Source organism: Heteronotia binoei, chromosome 2, assembly GCF_032191835.1.
Source record: "Heteronotia binoei isolate CCM8104 ecotype False Entrance Well chromosome 2, APGP_CSIRO_Hbin_v1, whole genome shotgun sequence".
In the NCBI taxonomy this organism is placed as follows: domain Eukaryota; kingdom Metazoa; phylum Chordata; class Lepidosauria; order Squamata; family Gekkonidae; genus Heteronotia; species Heteronotia binoei.
Genome location: NC_083224.1, coordinates 189,164,799 through 189,174,934, shown reverse-complemented (window position 1 = coordinate 189,174,934; position 10,136 = coordinate 189,164,799).

Below are 10,136 nucleotides of genomic sequence, written 5' to 3'. Positions count from 1 at the left end.
TTGGGGAGGGGAAAGTGAAGGGAAATTGGGAAGGAGAGGTGGGATATGGCAAGAAAGGATGCTTATGGGAGCAGATGAGGTAATAGGGGATTAGGAAAACATCTGATTTTATTATATTTTTAAAAAAATGTAATTAAAGAAACAGTATGCATAGTTAATTAAAAGTTAAAGTTGTATTTCTAAAAATCATTTGTTGAAGCCAAGTTGAACCTAAAGAGCAGAAATTAACTATGCACAGGAATGCAGTCATTGTTCATAATTATGTGGTTTTATTAATAATTTGTTCTGAATGTCTGTGTTTTTAAGGTGGAGTTTCAAAGCAGTGTGCTAAGAAAGCAAGGTATATAAAATTCTAGGTGACATAACTGAGTTTTCTTTGAGCTCATGGTTATGGGCACTCTTCTGAATTGCCTCAAAACATGCTTGTACTCACTAGGAGTAAGGCCTGTTGTGAAGAAAAATACAATAGGCTCTAGAAGGAGGTTTTGGGTGAGTGCCCCCCCTTGCTGTCTTCCCACTCATCCAAGTGAAGGCATTAACTCCCCCCACACACACCTCAAGGGGACCTGATCTCTGCCATCTGGAGAGGAATTGTAATTCTGAGTGATCTCCAGCCCTCACCTGGAGATTACAATAATGAAGACTTTGGACTTTAAACATCATTACAGAGATCTTCAATCCATATATGGCACATATAGCAATGTTTACTCTGGTTGCATAAGAGAATATGAGCATTCATGATTGCAATATTTGTATATGATAGTTATAAGTAATAATATTGTATAAGGTGAAGATGGCCATACTGAGACTTGGGAGACACATGTGACTCTTTCACACATCCTGTGTGGCTCTCAAAGCCCCCACCACCCCATCAGTTAGCTTGGAGAAGGTATTTGTCTCTTTAAATCTTTTCTCCAAGCCAAGCCAGCTGGTGGCTTGGAGAATGCCTTTTAAGTTAAAGTTGCTTTCTTTTTACGTCTCCCCCATCTGTTTTCCTTCCTTCTTCCCTTGTGGCTCTTAAACATCCTGACATTCATGTCTTGTGGCTCTCAAACATCTGACATTTATTCTATGTGGCTCTTAAGTTAAGCAAGTTTGGCCATCCCTGGTATAAGGTGATATATTAAGACTTTGTTGTATGCTTTTGAGGTTCTTGGAGGCTTATGGTTTAGTGAAGAGTGATTGTGACAGCCCTTTGTTTTTTTGTGTTTGACTTCTGTATTACTGTCCCTCTCAGGACAGTTTGGCTCACCTGGAGATTGGCAACAGTGGTTCCCTAGGAGGAAATGACACTGTGCCTGTCTAAGGTCCCAGCTCTCCTCAAACTCCACCCTTTCTAGGCCCCACCCCTTAAATCTCCAGGAATTTCCTAACCTGCAGTTGGAAACCCTATCTCCTTCCCTTTATCCCTCTGACTTCAGCTTTTCATTGCCTTCCCCTTCCCTGCAGCCTATTAATATGAAAATGACAGTTTTTCTCCACAGTCTGTGTGTAGGGGGGAACTAAAGCAATTTGCATCATTCTCCTCTCCCCCCTTTGATCTGAACAACAACCCTGTGAAGTAGGTTACACTGGAAGTCTGTGACTGGTTCAAAATCACCTAGTCAGCAAGAACCTGGGTCTGGCAGACCCTGCTCTGAAGCCATAACTCCTATGCCACACTAACTGTCATGGGGGGCTGCTGCTGAACAGTAGCAAGCAGCCAGATATAGGGTAGTCAACCCCCAGGTGAAGCCTGAAGATCTCCTGAGATCACAACTGAATTCCAGACAACAGATCTCTCTTCCCATCCTGTAGAAAAGAACTGATTTGGAGGGAGGACAGAATGGCATTATATGCCTGAGGCCTCTCTTTTTCCTGACAAAAGCAGCTTGGGTTGCCTAGCAACAGCTTCTGGCTAGCACTTCCCAGGGGGCACCCATGGGCTCTAAGGAAACACTTCCAGAGGGGCCTGGTCTCCCTGGCTATTTCTGTGGCCTTTGGAGGCTGCATATGCTGGGAGACCTTTTGTGAGGCCACAGTAGCTCTGCAGCCCTTTCTGAGTCTAGCTGACAGAGAGGACAGAGAAGAGTTGGAGATGTTGATGTCTCTGCTTTTGGCAGTTTGTTAAACATTGCTGGGCCAGCAGTAGGCAGGAGCAAGGGAGTCAGCCGCCAAGTCCCTCCACTGCTGCGGCCTGGAAGTGACATAATTGTGCAGGGCTTGTCATGCTGGAGATACTCTAGGATCTCCCCAGCAGCCTGCTCCGTGCCAGCAGGTTGGGGCCCCCCAAACTGGGGGATCCCCCACCCTGGTGAGAGCTTGGGAGCCCTACAGCCAATCAGAGGCCAGAGACAGTGACTGACGTGTGATGGGTCAATAGTGTGTTCCCGCAGTAACTGCTGGAATGAAGGTTGGTTGCTGTTTATTGACAGAATCAGTTTTTCTGGCTAGCAACAGCCGCTTGGCAGGAGAGAGGAGCGGACTCAACCAATAGCATTCCAATAGTCTTGATTGATAGTTTGATGGGTCAAAGGCTGATACCCCACAGTCCTGCTGAGCCCCAACCAATCAGGACGGTCAGATTTGCCACCACAACAGGCGAATTATTATTATAGATGAGTCTGAAGTGAGAAGAAGATTGCTACTATTCTGAACATTGCTCAGAAATTCGAGTGCACAGCAAGGCAGAAACAAGACTCCTATAAATGAACATCCAGGAAAACTTTTAAAATGTTCCCTTGCAGGCTTTTCTGTGTTGCCTTTCTCAGTGTCAACTTTGTGACCATTAGTTTGTCCTAAGCACATGTAATGTAGATTTGCAGTGACTATCTTAAAAGTGAATTCAAAAACGGGACACATAAGGAGATTGCTGAGATACCACTATAACCATGGGCCAACTTCCACATTTCTCTAGGTTTGACCCAGCCCAGGGGCATTTTTAGGGAGGTGAACAGACCCCTCTAAATTTCTGGAAGCTCCTCCCTAAACCCCCTTGGCCCCACCTCCATAGATACTGGCAATTGAAGTCCCCCTCTGTGATGTCACTGCCCCCCCGTACTTTTAAGGAAATAGCATAGTAACCAGTGTTCCCTCTAAAGTGAGTTAGTGTGAGCTAGCTCACAGATTTTTAGCCTCCAGCTCACATGTTTTTGTCTTAGCTCAGGAAAGATGACCCCAGAACACACGAATTTATGCAGTAGCTCACAGCATTAACGTCAGTAACTCAAAATTTTAATGCCAGTAGCTCACAAAGTAGAATTTTTGGTCACAAGACTCTGCAGCTTAGAGGGAACATTGATAGTAACACAGTAACACAGTCCCAGCCACAGGGAAACTGGAAAGTCTTCACCCTTGGCACAAAACTGCTTCCTTTTCTCCACGGTACTGTCTCTCTATGAGGGACAGAAAGAAAGGGCCAATTTCCAAATGTAGCAATTTTTCCTTAGAAACGGATGGGGCTGTATTCCACAATGGGAGCAGTCAGGGGCTGGATTTCAGGACCGGATCGACATGTTTTTTGAGGGGGGAGGCAAAATTTAAAAAATGGCACCCCCCTTATGGGTCATTCTATCTTATGGTCCCATAGAATACAATGGACCTCATACCCAATCTGCCGCCCTCCCTCCATCGGCACTCAGGGCAAGCACCCCCTAGATCCCGCCCTGCTGGATTTGGAAGAGTTAACCCCCCCCCCCCAAAGCCCCCAGCCCTCAAGAATGAAGCCCCAACCTGTTTCTCCTTTGCGGTGATGCCGGAATTACAAGAACTGCCTCAGATGGGTATTTAGGAAGCCAAATCCAGAGATTCAAACCTATTGCCAAGCCAGAGAGCAAATATAGATCTGGAACACACACTGCAGCAAGACAAAAAAAAAAATCATGTTGAAGGGACCTAATTATAGAACAAATAATACACTCCCACGGTTACATCCCCATTGACTAATTGCCATTTCCCTCAACCAGCCTCGTGTTAATTTTAGCTGCTGCTAAAGCAGAAGGTGACACCCATTCCGATGCTGTAGCTTCCTTCTCTTCTAACAGGTAGGTGATGGGGGGGGGGGGTAACGTTGAGGGGGAATAGTGTCAGGCCAGAGCGCACCCTCCACTCGGCTGTCTCTTCTTTGTCCTTACGACAAGTCACACAAGAGGCTTCATGGTTTGGAGGGGGGGGGGCTTTGAACTCCCTCGTTAGCCACTATACCACCAGCCAGTTACTACATACTGTATCCAGGATACAACTGTGTTTTATTTTTATTTATCCCATACCTCTTGCCCTTCTGTGTCTCTGCACTGCTGAAACGGAACATAGGTGCTCCTTGGGGCAGGTACTTGGCTTGTGTTCCTCTAGAAGGCGCTTGTCCACCAGTGGCAGCTTCCAATCACATGCTGTAGAAACAGGTCAGTGGTGTTCTAGCATGCACGGTGCCAGGGGTTGGGGGGGGGGGACTGCTGTAGGAGAGCACCTTGGTTTGTTTCACATTAATTTCTCCATTTCAGTTTGCATCTTTTATAGATGAACAAGCAAGCGTTTCTGCATGCAAATGACTGCGACGATGACTTTCTCAAGGAGCCAAGGCAGATGGGCTGGTTACTGTTGCAGTAATGCCAGAATGCCGGAAGAGAATAACAAAATGTTATTTTGAAGAGATCGGCTGGTCAGAGGGAAAGAAATGGAAGGATTTTAAGGCAGAGATGTTTCTTAAAAAAAAAAAAAACACAACAAAGCTAAATTTATTTCTTGCTTGTTTTCACATGTACAAGATCTGTGCATGTAAATTCAGTTATTTAAAAATGCCTCACTTTGATCCTCTGTGTCAGTTCATTGAGCAGCAGGGTTTTGATGAGAGCCCCTTTGCAAAATCGGCCTCGGTCCCAACGCAGGGGCTCTCCAAGGAGACAACCGACAGGCTCTTTTCTACCTTCTCTAAGGCAAGGAAGAGACCCCTCTCCTTCCCCTGAACAAGGCATAGGAATGCAGCAGCCGTATGCACTAGCATATAGACGGCTGCTCTTCTCTCAGTGCTGCAGAAAGAATTCCTGCTCCACAGCCAGCCTGAAGGCTATGAGGGCACAGGAGTTCCTGCTCCCAAAGAATGTTTCCGTCATCCTGCTTGCATTCAAATAGCACTGCTTGGCCCATCCTCTCAGTCATCCAGACTAGTGGTCCTCCTATGTGGCATCCAAGGGTGCCACAACACCCCACCCATGGGTTTCCTGACATGTGTTCTCTTCTTCAGTCCTGGGAGTTTCTGGACAATGCTACTCACAGTGACTGACACCCTGATCGTGTGGGAGACTTGCAGCACATGGTTCTTTCCCCCACAGCACTCGACCAAGAAAAAGCTCTGAGACAAAGCCCTGCAATAACGGGGTTATGCCATGGCTCTGCGGGTTTGGGGGACCCTGGACACAACTTTTTCTAAAGGGCAAAAAACACTCTTAAGACTGCAGATTTATACCCCGCCCTTCTCTCTGAATCAGTCTCAGAGCGGCTTACAATCTCCTTTATCTTCTTCCCCCAGAACAGTCACCCTGTGAGGTGGGTGGGGCTGAGAGAGCTCTCCCAGAAGCTGCCCTTTCAAGAACTCTTGCAAGAAGCTATGGCTGAGCCAAGGCCTTTCAGCAGCTGCAAGTGGAGTGGGGAATCAAACCCGGTTCTCCCAGATAACAGTCTGTGTACTTAACGACTACACCAAAGTTGCTCTCTGGTTCACTTTGCCAGGGTCAATCCTTCCACTGTCAAGCATGGCTAATTCTGATCAATAACTGATGGTTTTAGGGCCTTGCCAGCGACAGGTCTAGGGAAGATCCCTGAAGACCAAATGTTGTTTATTATTTTTTCCTGGCTTTCCTCCCGCTTTATGACTGCTTACTTAGGGGTAGTGTGAAGAGAACAAAGTTATCAGCACCTTCCCATGAATTCTCCTCTGGGAGGATGAGCCATCCGGGCATAGCAAGGCCGAATGGTTGATAACGCCCTGGGAATGTATGTAGTTTTGATATTCTATGTGTGAATGCTCCCTTGCGTCCCCCCACCTTTTGAATCCCTTTGAAGTATGCCTTAAAAGTTATGTATCAATGTATCGTTTTCATTCTTCTCAAGCAATGGCTACGGCCAAAGTATCGGTCTATCAATAAACATAGTCTTTGTTATCAACTTCGACTCGTCATTGAACCTGCATGCTTGACATCCACAACTCTCTAAGGTAAATAAAGCTTTTTTTAAAAAAAGGAACCGATTATCATTAGGTCTGAATGAGCGCATGAAGCTAAAGACAAAGTATCACTAACAGTAAGAGAAAATATGTTTGTTAGAGATACCTTTTGCAAATTAGATATTTGGTATATGCAAAGTGGCATATTCTCATTGCTAAGAGTTTAAAAATTCTATGTTTAGCCAAAGATTCCCTCTGCCATTTTAAGTCACACGATGCCCCCGTAAGGTAGGACACACTGAGCCCATGTGCTTGCAATTGGCCAGAAAGAGATTCCTGGCTGATCTGGGATGTACCCTGGGGTGGGGGGTTCTCTCCAGGCAAAGCTTGGCACATGAGGAAAGTACCATGCTAAGACTGTGCAGTTTTAGATCTTATCTTCCCACCCAAACAAATGATCTACTACTAGGCTTTTTTTTTATTTTGTGCAAATGTGGGGAGGGGCACCAAGGCATGGTGGCGGGGGAAAGTGCAGTCATGCCAAAGCCAACTTATAGTGACCCCGGGTAGTTTCCAAGACGAGAGGCACACAGAGGTGGTTTGGCATGCGTAGCAACCCTGGACTTCCTTGGGGGTCTCCCCTCCAAGAGCTGACAAAGGACTGACCCTGTGGAGCTTCTGAGAGCAGACTCGCCTGGCCGCTGAGGTGTCTATATTCCCAAATCTCTGGAAACCTAATTCACCTCCTGACTTCTGAAATGTCACAGCATTGTCCAGTCACTTTTCAAACACATTTTCCCCAACAGCAGCAGCTACAAACCTGTTCCTCGAAGATTCTCAGGAGACCTGATACAACACTGCCCGTTCCCAAAGAACGTGTACATATGTGAACCGCTCTGGGGGAAGCTGAGGTAGCATCAGGCGAAGGCTCATACACAAGTGAAACTCTCTGCCAAATTCCATCCACGCCCTGGGAGACCTTATGGAGTCCACGGGGCCTGTAAGGCAGAGATGTTCTGCCAGACTTTTGGTTGAGGACAGTGATGGTTACCACCTTAGCTGGCAACCTTCTCCACTCCGCAAAGTAGCCAGCAGTCTGAACTGGAATTATTGCCATCAGATTTTAAAATGTTTTAAAGTACTGATTGATTTGCTCCCCCCCCCCCAGATTTGTACACCACCCAGAGCAGGGAGTGGGCAATTCATAAATACAATACATAACAATCCCTGGACCCTGTCGGGATCAGGCAACAGACAGACGGGTGGTCCAAACCCCCTTCCTTTTTTTCTTCTTGCTTTGCTGCAACCTCCCACCTTCTCGACAGGCTTCTAGCATGACCAAACCTCTTGCTTGACACTACCTGGCACAGCCCCTCCCCCCATCAGTCTATTCTGGCATAGCCTCATGGGCTGGGGCAGGACAGAACACCCCAAACGTCTGACAGTGGAACACTCCCCTCCCCAGCCAAATTAAAACAAAACACCTGCTTCTGTCTTGCACTTGAAACTGGTTAGCGGTCTGAATAGGAAACAGGAGTTTGCTCTGGAAGAAGCACATGCTGTGGACAAAGGCCTCAGGGAAACCAAGCCCTGAGCAGCGATTCATGCAGAGATGCAACAATTACCCTCCTCCAAGGGTAATTCTGCACTGTGAGCCCTGACCAATCCAAATCACAGCCCGTACAAAGATGAGGAAGGATTCTTCACTCTGATCTCCCAGAGAATTTTTGGGGAGAATTTTAACTACGCTTACTGCAAAAAAAAAATCAGGTGGATAAGGTCAGGTGGCTTGCCTCAAGCCACAGAATACAGTTTGAGACAGGGGGAACCTTTATACCCAGAATTGAACTTTGTTGGTATTAAAGGTGCCACTGGACTCAAATCCTGTTCTCCAAAAAATCCCCCCATACATACATACAGACACAAACACACACACATATGTATATACATATGTATATATCTGTGTGTGTGTATACAAAAAGGGGGAGGCTTTTTTTGAGCAAGAACGCAATCCCAGCTGGCTTGGTGTCAGGGGGCAAGGCCTAACATGCAAATGAGTTCCTGCCAAGCCTTTTCTTTAAAAAGCCCTATGCGAAACAATGACGGCATCAGGGGATGTGGCCTAATATGCAAATGAGTTCCTGCTGGGAATTTTCTACAACAAAAGCCCTGCGTACACACACACACACATTACAGTACTGTTAGTTCAGTGCAGTACTATTAGCTCCCCCCTCCCTGGCAGTCTTGAAGCAGCAGCTGGACAAATGCTTGTGGGGAGCTTTAGGCTGGTCCTGCATTGAGGAGGGGGTTGGACTAGGCGGCCTCTATAACCCCTTCCAACTCCATCATTCTCTGAAAAGGAAAGTCTGAAACAGCACTCCTTTGCAGAGATTACGCAGGCAGCCTTCCCCTCTCCGTGAGAATCATAGAGTTGGAAGGGACCTCTAGGGTCATCAATCCCCTGCACAATGCAGGAAACTCACAAACACTTCCCCCTAAATTCACAGGATCTTCATTGCTGTCAGATGGCCATCTAGCCTCTGCTTTAAAATCTCCAAGGAAGGAGAGCCCACCACCCCCTGAGGAAGCCTGTTCCACTGAGGAATCGCTCTAATGGTCAGGAAGTTCTTCCTAATGTTGAGCCGGAAACTCTTTTGATTTAATTTCAATCCACTGGTTCTGGTCCTACCTTCCGGGGCCACAGAAAACAATTCCACACCATCCTCTTCAAGTACTTGAAGATGGTGATCATATCACCTCTCAGCCGCCTCCTCTCCAGGCTAAAGATCCCCAGCTCCTTCAACATTTCCTCATAGGACTTGGTCTCCAGACCCCTCACCATCTTTGTTGCCCTCCTCTGGGCCCGTTCCAGCTTGTCTATATCCTTCTTAAAACGTGGTGCCCAAAACTGAATACAATACTCCAGGTGAGGTCTTACCAGAGCAGAGTAAAGCCATACCATCACATCACGTGATCTGGACACTATACTTCTGTTGATACAGCCCAAAATTGCATTTGCCTTTTTAGCCACCGCATCACACTGTTGACTCATGTTCAGCGTATGATCCACTAAGATCCCTAGATCCTTTTCGCACATACTACTGCTAAGACAAGTCTCCCCCATCCTATAACCATGCATTGGATTTTTCCTATCCAAATGCAGAACTTTACATTTATCCCTGTTAAAATTCATTTTATTGGTTTTAGCCCAGTTTTCCAGCCTGTCAAGGTCATCCTGTTTCTGTCTTCTTCTGCGTTTGCAACCCCTCCCAATTTAGTATCATCTGCAAATTTAATAAGCATTCCCTCTATTCCTTCATCCAAATCATTGATAAAGATGTTGAACAAAACAGATCCCAGGACAGATCCTTGAGGGACTCCACTTGTCACTCTTCTCCAAGAGGATGAGGAACCATTCACAAGCACTCATTGGGTGCGATCTGTCAACCAGTTACAGATCCACCTAACGGTAACAGGATCCAAACCGCATTTTACCAACTTGTCAACAAGGATAGCGTGTGGAACCTTATCAAAAGCCTTACTGAAATCAAGATAAACGATATCTAAAAAGAAGGCATTTCCAGTTTACAAGAGCCCTTATCAGTGCATTTTTTGCTATGTGTGGATTGGTGATTACTGGCGGAGGAGATTTACGAGGCTGATGAGGCACAGTAGAGATTTCAAAACCTTTTTTTTCCCCTTTTAATTGTTAACAGTAATTTATAACCGCTATGCTGAAACAGCAAATAGAGTATCCCCTGAGGGGAAACTTGAGGACCGATCCACGCTCGCTCTGGAAAGAAGAGGAAAGTCCTTTCCCTGCATGCACGCTCCTCCCAGGATAGTGGAAGCTGTCAGATGATGCAGGAAGGGCCCAGCCAAGCATCTGCAGCTGGGGGATAGCCGAACTGCCTCCATCTGCGGACCAGGGCTGCCCAGGGAGGAAGCTCCCCTTTCCCAACATGGAAGCACAAATCTTGAAGACTCCTAGCCAGTAATT